Genomic DNA, 13251 nt, shown 5'->3' with positions numbered 1-13251 from the left:
GGCGCCCCCGCCGGCTGCCGCCCTCGTCCTCCGCGCTGCGGGCCCGGTCCCGGGCCAGGCCCTGCGGCTGGGAGGGCAGCAGCGCGGTGCTCCTTCCTGGGAGCAGAGCTGAGCTGACCCCAGCTTCCTGGGTGTAACTACGAGCGCCGGGACACGTGAGCTCGGGGACCGTGTGACCCCGGGAACAGTGAGCCAACAGTGGGGACAGGCTGCTGTGTCCTCAGCTCTCGACTTTTTACATAAACAAGCAGTATTGGGGACCAGCAGAGCGTGTAATGGTAGCGTCCCTGGACTCCCGCATAATCGACTGTGGTTTGAGTCTTTTGGCGACTTAAAACTCACACCAGGCGCGTGTGCGTGCCCAAGATCCCGAGGGGAGAGTGGAGGAGGAGGGATTGCAGTGTGGCCATCCCCCCGGGGGTGATTTCTGGCTTTCTTTCTCTGTCTCTGGTGAGTGCATACACCCTATAGCAAAAATCCAAAAAAAAAAAAGAAAAAGAATCAGTATTAAGTCCTTGAAAACTAGTTGAAGTCTATTCAGAATAGGGAGTTTAATTGCTTATTTATCCTCTTTCATTAAAAAAAGTTTTCTTCCTTGCAGAACTGGGGTGCTGGGTGGAGCACTGGATGTTATTTTCTGGAGGGTTACTCACCCTGGGCTCCCTTGTCCACCCCTAGCCCAGGTGGAGGGGCTAGAGAGCTGGGAGTCTGGGGGGTTGAGGGAAGCAGGGTGGAGAGGGCCCCGGGTGGGGTTCCCCCAGGCTGTGTGTTTGCTGAAGGAGGCCAAGTGCACCCCGATTCTCAGGAGAGGCCCTCTGTGGAGGGCAGGGCAGGGCTAAGCCCACCAGGCAGGGCTGACCGGAAGGGGGCTGTCCCGCCCAGGGGCCACTGTGTTTCCCTACCAGGTCCTTCCTGACCCTGCAGCCAGCCCACCCACACTGTAGGACACTTGCAGATCACTGTACTCACACACAAACACTGCGTGTCTGACACAGGTGCTGGTTAGCACTCACAGTGTCACTCCCATTTTGCACTCAGGTAAACTGAGGCTTGGGCTTACCCAGGCACTGTCGGGTGTGGATGTTGTGTTCGTGTGCTGACCAGCCTGCTGCGCGGACTTGCATAAGGGCGTCCCCGGGGCTCTGGAGCAGCCATGCTCACAGACCTCCCCCTCCGTCTCAGCAGACCTGGAGGTGAATGTTATGACCCGGTCTGGCCCTGGCTGTGCAGAGCAGCTGGGACCGTGGGTGCCTACCTGGGCTGACCTCCGATTTCACAGATGGGCCCAGGCAGGGAGTGGTGAGTGGCGTGCTAAGCTGTCTCGCTTGGTCTCCTCCAGGATGCTGTAGGTGGCACCCTCGGGGGGACAGCTCTCTGACAGTCTCTGCCTCTCTGTCCCCAGGCTGCTTTTGGCACCTTCCTTCCTGGTCATCAGGGACCCGGCATGCTTCCTGTATGGGGCCTGAGCTCAGGCGGGCGCCATTGAAGGTCGTGTTGGCCTTGGGGGCAGCACGCGTGTGGCATCGAGGCCCCTGTCTTGTGCTCTCTCAGGTCTCGTAAAGACAAGGGTTGTGACCTGCCGTCTCTTTACCGATTAAGGAAAATAGATGATAGTAACCAGGACGTCTCTTCTGAGTGGCTGAGCTTCTGGGAGGCAGCTGGGGCTTCAGACCAACTGTCTCCCCACGGTGGCTAACCTGGCCTCTCTGCAACTTGGGTAGCTAGTGAATTCACATGAACATGCATGTTTTTTCTTTGTTCTTTTTCTTTTTTAAAGAATTATTTGATTAACATTTATTTATTTATTTATTTTAATTTGACCAGAGAGAAAAAGAGGCAGGGAAAGTGAGAAAGCAAGCCGTCATGTCCAGGCCTTGAACTTCAGTCGGCCATGTGGGAGTCCAGCACCTTAACCACCAAGCCACCTGCCAACCCTATTTGTTGTCCTTGTAAACAGCAACCAGGAAGATGTCCGCCTTGCACTTGTCAGTCTCAGCCCCATAAGCTGACTCGGTTTTTCAGTCTGTCAGATGGGCCTCAGTGCCCACCCTCCACGCAGAGCCCTGGTGGGTGTGGACAGTCAGTGCTGACGTACAGGGAGTCTGGCCAGGATGATGCGGTGTGGCCTCAGTGCTCTGAGAGGCTGATGCAGGGGGCGGGCTCTGGGTCTGCATCCGGAGACCATCCTAGCCATGGCATGTTTGTGGCCAAGACCCTGCTGGCCGAGGCTGGGTGGATCATGGCATCAGGACCCTGTGGGGTATTTCTCTCTCTCACTCATAAAATAAATGAATAAATAAAACATTACAAAAATGGAGGATTGGGGACAGCAGATCATATGGTGGTTAAGGCACTGGACTTCCATGTGGCCGACCAAGGTACAAGTTTTGGGCTCTGTGGCTTGAAATTCACACCAGGCACATGTGTGAGCATGCTCAAAATCCCAGAAGAATGGAGAAGAAATTGTGGCATGGCCTTCCCACCAGGGGGTGATTTCTCCCTTTCTCGCTCAATGTTTTTCTCTGTGTCTCCAGAAAGTATACATGCCTTGTGGCAAAACCAAAAATAACACAAAAGAAAGCAAAAAGCTTGTGGAGGGACCAGCAGTTGGCATAATGGCTATGTTGCTAGACTCCCATGTAGTCTATCGCAGTTCAAGTCCTGGACCCAGTGGCTTAAACTCACACCGGGCCTGTGTGCGTGCGTGCCCAAGATCCTGAGAGGAGAATGGAGGAGAAGGGATTGCAGCGTGGCCATCCCCCTGGGGGGTGATTTCTCACTTTCTGTCTCTATGTCTCTTCCTTTCTGGTGAGTGCACGCGCCCTGTAACAAAAACCTCTTCAAAAAAGAAAAAACAAACAAAAAAATCGCTTGTGGACAGTGCATACTGTGAAGAAGCCACGCACGAATTTGAAAACTCTTGTACCAAAATAAACTCATACTTTAATTCCATTTCTTCTATGAATTTTTTTAAGTTTCCTTGTAATTTTGAAAAAGAAAATCAACAAATTAAACCATATTCGGGAGAACAAATATTATTTAGTGTATACATGGTAATACTTCTCCTTTCTGAGCTAAAGGAACAAGGATTAGAATGAAGGTCATAGTCTTTAATCTGAAGACTTCCTCATCACTACCTGGAAGCTTTTATTCTTTCTTTTTTTTTTTTTTTTTAAGATTTGTGCTATATGGCGTGTGTGCTTGCAGGAGAGGAGGGAGACAGGACAGAACAGAGAGAGTGACCCAGGACTCGGACCTCGGGTAGCCAGGTGGGAGCCCAGTGCCCCTCTGTTTAGGCTCTTGTCATGGGTGCTTGGCCAGAGAGACAAAGACAAAGAGAGGGAGAGTGAGAAATCACCCCCCATGGGGATGGCCACACCACAGTCCCTTCTCCATTACCCTCTTAGGATCCTGGGCATGCCTACGGCTGGGAGTGATGTTTGAGCCTTTGGGTCCAGGACTCGCTCTGTGGTCTGCCCTGCGGGAGCCTAGAACCTTAACCACTAGACCCTGCTGGCCCCTTGAAGTTTTTTTGTTTGTTTGTTTTTGCTACAGGTGTGATAAATTTCACTCAAGACATTTTTAGTTAGGAGTCACAAGCTTTTAAAGTAAGATAACTGCAGAAGCGTAACTGAAATACCCGTTTTAGTTTTCGGCTCTAACAAGTCCAGGGCTTCAGAAACGCACTACACAGTTTAGTGTTCATGTCGACCCTTTCTCTTCAGCTCTCAGGGTGAAACTAAACTCAGAGCAAAAGTAGAGTCTGCTAAAAGGCATGCATAAAAATCCCAGCTCATCCTCCTTTGTTTTTGTTTTTTTTGTTTTTTGTTTTTTTGAGAGGTTTTTGCTATAGGGCGTGTGCGTTCACCAGAGAGACAGAGACAGAGAGACAGAAAGCGAGAAATCACCCCCCCCCAAGGGGGATGGTCACGCCGCAATCCCTTCTCCTCCATTCTCCTCTCAGGATCTTGGGCACACACGTACATGCGCCCAGTGTGAGTTTAAGCCACCGGGTCCGGGACACAAACTGCAGTCGACTGGGAGTCCAGCAACATAGCCATTACGCTAACTGCTGGTCCCTTCAGCTCACCCTCCTTTGCAGACTGACCAGCCGCTCCAGTGTTTTCCAGTCGCACACACTCAGGCATCCGCCGCCTCCAGAGCCGCTCACCACGGTGTACTTTCGCTGCATACTGCGTGTCCCTTTTCTGTTGTCGTCCTTTCCAGCAATTTTTTTGAATATCAGGCACAAAGTCTTTCCACACTCTTTTCTACTTTTTGTAACAACATTCCTTTATATTCATTTTTAAAGTCCTTGTTGACATAGCAAACAACGTCCAAGTTTTCTGTCTGCATTTTGCTAGTTTGCCCTGATCCAGATCTGGGCTGTAAGGAGTAAGGAGGGTTAGGGACCATCAGCTGGCTTAGTAACAGCAGGACGGTCAGCCCAGTACCGGGCATCAGCTGGGTAAATCCGGAAACACCTCCGTCTCCCTCCTCTTCTCATGCCCACTGTGTCGATGCTGATGTTGATGCTGTAGCAGCTCGTGCACTTGAAAATGAATGCACGGGGACCAGCAGGTGGAGCGCTGGTTAGGACGCTGGACACGCCCACGTGGCCGATCAAGTCCTGGGCCTGGTGGCTTGCATTCTCACTTTCCCTCTCTCTCTCTCTTTCTCTCTGTGTGTGTATCTCTCTGATCAAATTAAAATAAAATAAATGAATGAATTAAAGTAAATAAATAATTCTTTTAAAAAAATTAATGTACACTACCTGAAGGAAAACCACCTCCAAAAAAATATATTAAACAAGTCTTCTGGAGTAATATCTGCTTCACAGCCTCCGTGTAAATTAAGCCTGCTGTTGGAAACTAGCAGTTAGTGTAATGGCTCTGTCGCTGGACTCCCACGTAGTCGACCGTGGTTTGTGTCCCAAACCTGGTGGCTTAGAACTCACGCCGGGCGCATGTGCATGCGTGCCCAAGATCCCAAGAGGAGAATGGAGGAGAAGGGATTGCGGCATGACCATCCCCCTGGGGGGTGATTTCTCGCTTTCTGTCTCTATGTCTCTCTCTGTCTGTCTGGCAAGCGCACGCGTCCTATAGCGAAAACCTCTCAAAAAAAAAAAAAAAGAAAACGAAAAAGAAATTAAACCTGCTGTTGTTTGATTGCAAGCTTGTTCTTCATTGCCCATGAGGGCATACTGTTTTCATTTTTCTGGATTGCTCAAAACAGCATAAGCATTGGAGGACCAGCAGTTGGCGTAATAGCTATGTCGCTGGACTCCCATGTAGTTGACCATGGTTCGAGTCCCAGACCTGGTGGCTTAAACTCACGCCAGGTGTGTGTGTGCGCGTGCCCACGATCCTGAGAGGAAAATGGAGGAGAAGGGATTGCGGTGTGGCCATCCCCTGTGGGGGGGTGATTTCTCCCTTTCTGTCTCTGTCTCTGTCTGTCTGGTGAGCGCACACGCCCTATAGCAAAAACCTCTCAAAAGAAAAAAAAGAGGTATGAAAAAATACCCAGCATAAGCATTTTCAGTCTCTTTAAAAGCATTTGTGGCTCCAGATGCGTGGTTTTGTCTGGATGGAACGTCAAAGCAAGCTTTCTTTTTTTTGGAGAGGTTTTTGCTATAGGGCAGGTGCGCTCGCCAGACAGACAGAGAGAGACATAGAGACAGAAAGCGAGAAATCACCCCCCAGGGGGGATGGCCACGCCACAATCCCTTCTCCTCCATTCTCCTCTCGGGATCTTGGGCATGCACACACACGGTGTGAGTTTTAAGCCACCAGGTCCGGGACGCGAACCGTGGTTGACTACCTGGGAGTCCAGCGACACAGCCATTACACTAACTGCTGGTTCCCAAAGCAAGCTTTGTATAAGATTTTTTCAAAACTTCATCACCAGCATCTTCTGTAACCCCAAGGACTTCATCATAACTCTTGCATTTGTTTATACGCGGCCAGGGCAGTGGGCAGAGCTTCTCTGCCTCCCCACACAGTTCTCCACCTGGTCCGGTTCCCCTCCATGGGTCAAAACCTCATGATGGAGGGGACCAGCAGGTGGCGTGGTGGTTAAGGTGCTGACCACGGTTTGAGTCCCAAACCTGGTGGTTGCTTTTTCACTTTCCCTTGCTCTCTCTTTCTCTCTGGTCAAATTGAAATGAATGAATGAATAAATAAATAAATAATTCTTTTTAAAAAAATCTCATGATGGAGAAAACATTCTTTTTTTCCCAGAGGGTGGGGTTGGGCAGAGAGGAAGCACCCGTGCGGGCAGGATGCCACGCTGCAGTCTCTTTCTGCTCTCCACTCGAGACTTTGGGTGCCCTTGCACATGTACCCAGAGTGGTTTTCACCCAGTTCTGGGTGAGCCAGCTCGGCCGTGTGGGATCCAGCTGCCTTAACCACTAAGCCACTTAGCTGGCCCTCTTCCTGAGAGGTACATTAGGGTATTTCGGACGGGACCTGGCCATGGCGCTGTCTGGATGCCCAGCCTCCTGGTTAGCTGGGGTCACAGGGCATGCTCCCACCCCAGCTTGTTCACTGCGTCCCAGATCATACCCAGCCCCTCAGCCAGCGCGGAGTGCCCTCCTGCAGGCATCGTGAGGGCCAGCCAGGTCCTCACCGAGACAAGAACCCCTCCAGTGTCACCGCACACACAGCGGCAAGTCGTTTCTGAGACAGACCTGGGGCCTCGCTGCAACTTGGCTGTGACGAGGTGACCCTGGGGACGGCCGGTGGCATTTGCTCACCTGCAGCCCCTGAGCAGTCCGCCCAGGAGAGCAGCTGCCATGCTGAGGGGCACTCGGCCCTCAGCCTCACCAGCTGGTTACACGTCAGCAGGTACTTTGCAAGGCGCGTGGCTCCCACTGAGAAAGGCCCCTCGTGTGGGCACGGGATGGTTCTGGTGCCGACCCACTTCTCTGAGCCCCGCCTTCATTGCTCATGTGCAGTCACAGCCTCGTTAAACAGGGGGGCCAGCAGGTGACATGGTGGTTCACTGCTGGCCCTGGCGGCTGCTCACTCCTCCTCTCTGTGCCTCTCTGAGAAGCACGCGTGCCCTATAGCAGATTTTAAAATGTAATGAATGGGACCAGCGGATGGCGTAATGGTTACGTTGCTGGACTCCCATGTAGTCGACCGCGGTTCGCGTCCTGGACGCAGCAGCTTAAAGGAGAAGGGATCGCGGTGTGGCCATCCCCCTTAGGGGGTGATTTCTGTCTTTCCAATGAGTGCACGTTCCCTATAGCAAAAAAATCTCCCAACAATAATAACAATATAATAAAATAAATAATTTTAAAATTATTTTTCTTGTCAATTTTTGTTGGCTAAAACTTATTGCACAGAGGACGTGTTTTTTTTTTTTTTTTTTTAAGATTTTTGCCATAGGGCATGTGCACTTGCTGGAGAGACAGTGAGAGACCACCCCCATGGGGGGATGGCCACGCCACTATCCCTTGTCCTCCACTCTCCTTCAGGATGTTGAGTGCACGTGTACATGTGCCTGGCATGCTTTTCAAACCTCCAGGTCTGGGACTCGAACCACAGAGTTGGCCATGTGGTACCCTGCACCCTAACCACCACATCACCTACTGGCCCAGGGCCTACTTCTTACACCTGGGCCATGCTCCTGTCTGCTGAGTGGCCTCTGTCCCTCCTCCTGACCATCCTCTTCTTCCCTGGAGCTCCCTCAAAGCACCCCAGGAGACCAGAACCACAGGCTCCCTACCAGCTCTGCCCCAGCACACACCACATGCCTTAGAGGACGAGTGGCCCCCAGCCCTGCTCCCGTTGGAACACATAGTGGTGGGCCGGCAGCACCGGGCCAGAGCGACTGCGTCATGTACTCCATCCGGGTGCTGAGCAGGCTGTGTCTCACCGCCGGCCTCCCTGTATGCAGGAGGTGAGGCCCGGTGCGGCCCGGTGGCTCTCTGTGTCCCTGCTGCGCATGTAAGCAGGGTGCTCACCTGTACACCCCCCAGACCCCTCAGGAGCTGGAGCAGGTCCACTGGACCGCTGGGTCCTGGGCCGCAGTGGGTCCTGCAGGCTTCCAGCACTCGAGCTGCTGCCCTGCTCGGGGGATAGAGCCCCGGGGCTCCAAGGGTCTGCTTAGCTTGGTTCATTTTATTTTACTTACGTATTTATTTTCCATGACAGAAGAGTACATGGGTGTGCAAGAGGGAGAGAAACAGGACCTTCTTATGCTGCAACCCTCTCCAGCCTCCAGCTGGGCCCTGGCGCTCTGCATGTGAGGGCCGAGGGATGCAGTTGCCATGTGGCTCCCGGCCCCACAGACACTCGTGTCACCACCTCGGCGCCGGGGCGGCCTTTCTCTTTGAAGTAGCTCTCTCTGCAAATGTGTGCGGTGGGCGCTGAGTGGGGTGTCCAGAGAGGGGGTCTTTGGACACCTTGGGGAGCCAGAGCGTTGGCTGGGAAAGACAGACTTTGTTTTTGAGAAAGAGGTTTTTCTTAAAGGGTGCGTGCCCTCACCAGAGAGTCAGAGACAGAGAGAAAGTAAGAAATCACCCCCTGGGGGGATGGCCACACCGCAATTTCTCCTCCATTCTCCTCTCGGGATCTTGGGCACGCACGCACACGCGCCCGGTATGAGTTTAAGTCATGGGGTCTGGGACTTGAACTGTGTTCGACTACATGAGAGTCCAGCGACATAGTCATTATGCTAACTGCTGGTCCCTTTTTATTTATTTTTAAAAATTATTTTATTTAGCTTAATTTATTTATTTACTTTATTTGATCAGAGAGGGACGCAGTGAGAAGGCGAGAGAGTACACGTGAGGAAAGTGAGGAAGCCACCAGGTCCGGGACTTGAACCCTGCTCGGCCATGTGGGAGCCCAGCCTCTAACTGCCACGCCCCCTGACGCCCCTGAAACATGTTCTTTCAACCAGGTGCTTGCCACGTGGCTTTTGTCTGCAGCTTCTCAGTGCCCCACGCGGCGGCTGTCACTGTTCCTGTCTCAGCACCCAGGAACGTCACAGTGTGTGACTGCTGTACTCTGTGAGGTCCCCATGGCGTGGAGCTGAGGCCCGGCCACCCTGGGACAGGTGCACGCCTGCAAGGTGCCTGCAGGGCTGGCCCACCCTCCTGTTCAGCGCCCCATGGGGGAGGCGCCATTGGGAACCCCCTGCGCACACACGGAACCTTGGAGTCACCGGAGGGAAGGGGCTGCCCACAGCCACCTGCTGAGGCCAGGCTGCTGGACCTGAGGAGCTGAGTTTGTTCTCTGTGAAGTGGGGTGGTGGTGAGGTCTGTGCAGCTGGGACACAGCTGTGTGGGGACTGGCAGCATACAGGGGCAGCGTCGAGGGCCCACCCTGCCCCCCTGTGCACCTCGCCCAGATGCAGCCTGGGCGGCGTTCCAGGGTCCACGTTCTCACAGCCTGGCTGGAACTGCAGCCCGCAGGGTCGAGAGAGACGCCGAGGGCTGCTTCTGAGCCGTCCTGCTTCTCCTGAAGAGACGCCTCCCCCGGAGCCTGCCCGTCCTTAGAATGGTTGCTGTGAAGGGCGAGACGCCATCGCCGGTGTCTGGGGGATGTGAGGGGTGTCTGCAGGGAGCTCCCACTTAGGCCCTGTTCTGGGCAGAGCTGCCCCTGGCAGCTGCATTCCCAAGGTGAGTGTTCCCTGCCATGAGTCTGTGTCAGCGGTTCGTCCAGAACACCCGGGTTGAACCTTACCCACCCACTGTGTGTCTGCAGGTGCTGCCAGGTGCTCCCTGGGGGGGTGATCTGTGCTCCCCCGGGCACAACCCTGTGCTCTCCAGGGGTGGGGGTGGGTGACTTGTGCTCCCCGTGGGTGCCGAGCTGTGCTGGGGCAGGGATCTGTGCTCCTCACGGGCACCCCCCCTGTGCTCCCCACGGGCACCTCCCTGTGCTCCTCATGGGCACCCCCCTGTGCTCCCCATGGGCACCTCCCTGTGCTCCCCGCGGGCACCTCCCTGTGCTCTCTCCGGGCGCTGCCCTGTGCTCCTAGGAGGAGGCCTTGGATTGAGGCATCCTTGAAGCCGTTGTGCTGCTCTGAACGTCTGGCTTATGGTGGGACACAGCCTGGCCCAGCTGTTACGGGCCTGCTCCCACCGCTGTTCTCCTGCTGTCCTTGGAGATAGTCTTTGTGTGGCTCGCAGGACAGGGCCAGCTGTCTTACCTCGGGTGGGGAGAGCCTTCAAGGACTGACTGGTTGGCCCTGGGATGTGGCCCATTTAAACAACAGGCCAGTGAGTGTCAGGTGCGGGGGCCGCTGTTTAGCTGGCCACGGAGAAGCTCCCTAGGGCAGGGGTGGGGGTGGGTGACTTGTAGAGTAGAGCGGACACTGCCCACTCCTGGCTGCCACCCTCAGCATCTGGTCCCATGTCTCACCTCCTTCCTCCCATCTTGTTTTTAAGCATTTGTTTATTTTATTCATGGGAGAAAGTTCGTGCTCCCACGTGCAGGGGCAAGGGTTCGTGCTCCTGTGCAGGGGTGAGGGCTCGTGCTCCTGTGCAGGGGTGAGGGCTTGTGCTCATACATGCAGGGGCGAGGGCTTGTGCTCCCACGTGCAGGGGTGAGGGTGCCCTCAGAACCTTGTTGAGCCAGGGTCCCCTTTCACAGGGGACCCTCCATGTCCTTAGGAAGCAGGGCACACACATGCCTGATGCGTCTAGGGCGACTGGGGGTCTGAACCCAGGGTCAGCAACATGCTTACAGCACTTCAGTGCCATGGGCACAGCCTGCCCCCAGCTGGCTACCCCGTTCTCTGTGTCACACGTCCAGGGAGCCAGGCAACAGTGGCCAGGTCCCTCCTCAGCATCTGTGCGTTACCTGGAGCTCGCCACTCACCTGTGGCCGTTGCTTTGCCTGTGCAGTTTGTGAATGGTGACTGCGTCCCGAGTGTTTGCTGGTGCAGGGAGACGGTGGGTCAGCCCCGTGCAGGTGCGTGAGTTTATGAAGCCCAGGGGCCAGCCAGCCTGCAGGTGGGACCCAGAGAAAGTGAAAGACCGGCTTCCTTCCACCCGAGCTGTTACCAAACCCATCACCCTCCAGGCAGCCCTGCCTCCCCCTGGGCCGGGTTAGCCCTCACGAGCTGCTGGCAAAGGCCGGCCAGAGCCGATCTGTGGTCTCACGGTGAGGTCAGACGGCTCTGCTGACATAGAGCAGGCACTCCTCGGCAGCTCGCTGAGCGCAGTGGACGCAGGGCTCTGGGTTTGCCTTGCAGCTTCCTCGGTAGGGAGGGCTGTTTTATAAGAGGGACCTAAGGTGCTCACAGAAATCAGCGTGTGGCTCGGAGACAGTACTGGACTGCCAGTGCACGTCCCACCAGCCCTCACAAGTCGAGCTGCACGCGGTGGGTGCCGTGCGCCTGCCCCATCCCCCCACGTGACTGGATTTCCTCACTGGCCCATCCACACAGCTCCTGGTTTGGCCCTTGTGGAGGGACGGTGATGGAAGTCTCGTCTTCACCCGAGCCGGCAGTGAGTACCCAGCATGCGGGACATCTAAGTCCAGGGACACCCCCTTTTTCTCAGAACAAGGGACACCTGTGCTTCTCGGTGGCTGCCCTCCGTGTGGACGTCCGCAAGTCCTGCCAGTGGTCTTGCGTTCTCTCCGGCACGTCTGTGGGTGCCATGCCTGTAGATTCACCCGCCAGACGCCTTGAGCCGGAAGGCCAGAGGCTATGGTTTTGAGAGATGCTGCTGTTGCCTTCCTGGGGCTTCCCCGAGGCACCGGTGCCCCCAGCCAGTTAGCCCCCGGCCTCCTGTCCCTCCATCCTTGTCCCACCACCATGCAGGTGCTTCTGAGAGCATGAAACCCAAGATGTGGAAAGGAGGAGCCTCTCTGAGCCCGAGAGCGGGACCCTGCCCTTCCTGGGCTTAGCATTGCCCAGTCCCTGAAAGCTCAGGCCCACTGAGGGCAGCGGCGTGGGAGCGCACCAGCTCTTCCCCCGCGGGTGGGAGGGAATCACACCCCTCCACCTTCCGGGGTCTGGCCCACACCCGCAGGACACCCTCAGGCCGAGCTGCCGCCTGAGACATTGCTGCCCGCAGTCACACCGGGAAGGGTTCTTCAAGGTCATGTGGATGAGGCTGGGCATGCACCAGCTCTGTCCTGGTGAGGAGTAGGTCAGGGCAGAACAGAGTTGTCCGTGGGCTGGTCAGCACCTGACCTCCTCCAGGACCCCCACAGCCTCCGACGCCCCAGGCTGGGGGCGGTGAGGCTGTGAGGTGACCCTCCCTACCACCCCCTGCTGGGGGAACTGCCAGATGCAGAGGCCCTACCCACATCTCCTCCAAGCCTGGCTGGGTTCTGTTTGTTATTTTCTATGGAAGAGGCCAGGTCTTTGCCTCTCCTGTGAGGGTGCGCTTCCCCTCAGGAGATGTGGTCATCACGCGGGGCCTTCTCCCTCAGCAGGGGTTGTCCTAGTCCGGCCCCACCTCTGCACGGCACAGACAGGCCTGACACGAACTCCTCAGTCCTCACTGCCTCCATCGGCTTCTGCCTGGCCCCTCTGCCCTCCCTGGAGACGGTTTACACTCCCGCCCGCCCGTGGCGGAGGGCAGCAGGCTCCCAGCACCTGTGAAGTCCCGCCCGCAGATGGGCAGGGTCACCGAAGCAGGTTGTCACAGTGCCCGTGCTCCTCCGAGGGCCGAGCCCCACTGTCCGGGAGCGCAGTCCGCTCTGTACGGAGGGAGTCAGGGCGCCCCCACACTGCACCAGCGGCCGTGTGGACGGAAGCCATACTCAGCCTGGGGGCTGGTGTAGCTAGGCCGCAGCTCCTGGCCGGCCCCGAAGGCTCCCACGTCCTGAACGTGGAGTTGCACGCCACCGCTCTTGTCGTCGAACTGTTTAAGCCGAGGACGCAGTGCCAGACTGTGCAGGTGACTGAGGGCCTGGACGTGCTCGGTCTGTCTGTGAAGATGTTGTAGGGTGCAGGCCAGCCGGCGTTGCTGACCACGAGGGACGTGGGGCCTGGCCGCTTCCAGGGGACACCTTTGTTCTGGGCCTGACTCGGTCCACCGTCGCATTCCCGGGGCCCAATTGCAGCTGCAGATTTCTGGTGTGTGGCCCTCGGATAAGCCCCGCGTGCTACTGGCTGCTCCCTTCTGCTGACGCCACCTGTGCTGAGTGCAGCATTTCCGTTACCTCCTGTGGCAGGGGCCGAGCTAGCCCAACATGGACCCCTTTCTCTTTGGCAACCTTCCTGGTTCTCGATGGCTTTTTTTTTTTTTTTTTTTTTTCTTCATTTTTTTTTTTTTTTACT

At 55.8% G+C, this 13251-nt stretch overlaps 1 pseudogene; it reads right to left on the bottom strand.

Annotated features, from left to right (window-relative positions):
* Positions 1 to 1934: 1934 nt before the first annotated feature.
* LOC102500583 (dnaJ homolog subfamily B member 14-like) lies at positions 1935 to 6029 on the bottom strand (annotated as a pseudogene).
* Positions 6030 to 13251: the final 7222 nt, after the last annotated feature.

This window comes from Tupaia chinensis, unplaced genomic scaffold (genome assembly GCF_000334495.1).
Source record: "Tupaia chinensis unplaced genomic scaffold, TupChi_1.0 Scaffold000355_1, whole genome shotgun sequence".
NCBI classification, from domain to species: Eukaryota; Metazoa; Chordata; class Mammalia; order Scandentia; family Tupaiidae; genus Tupaia; species Tupaia belangeri.
This window is presented reverse-complemented; position numbering and strand designations above follow the sequence as displayed.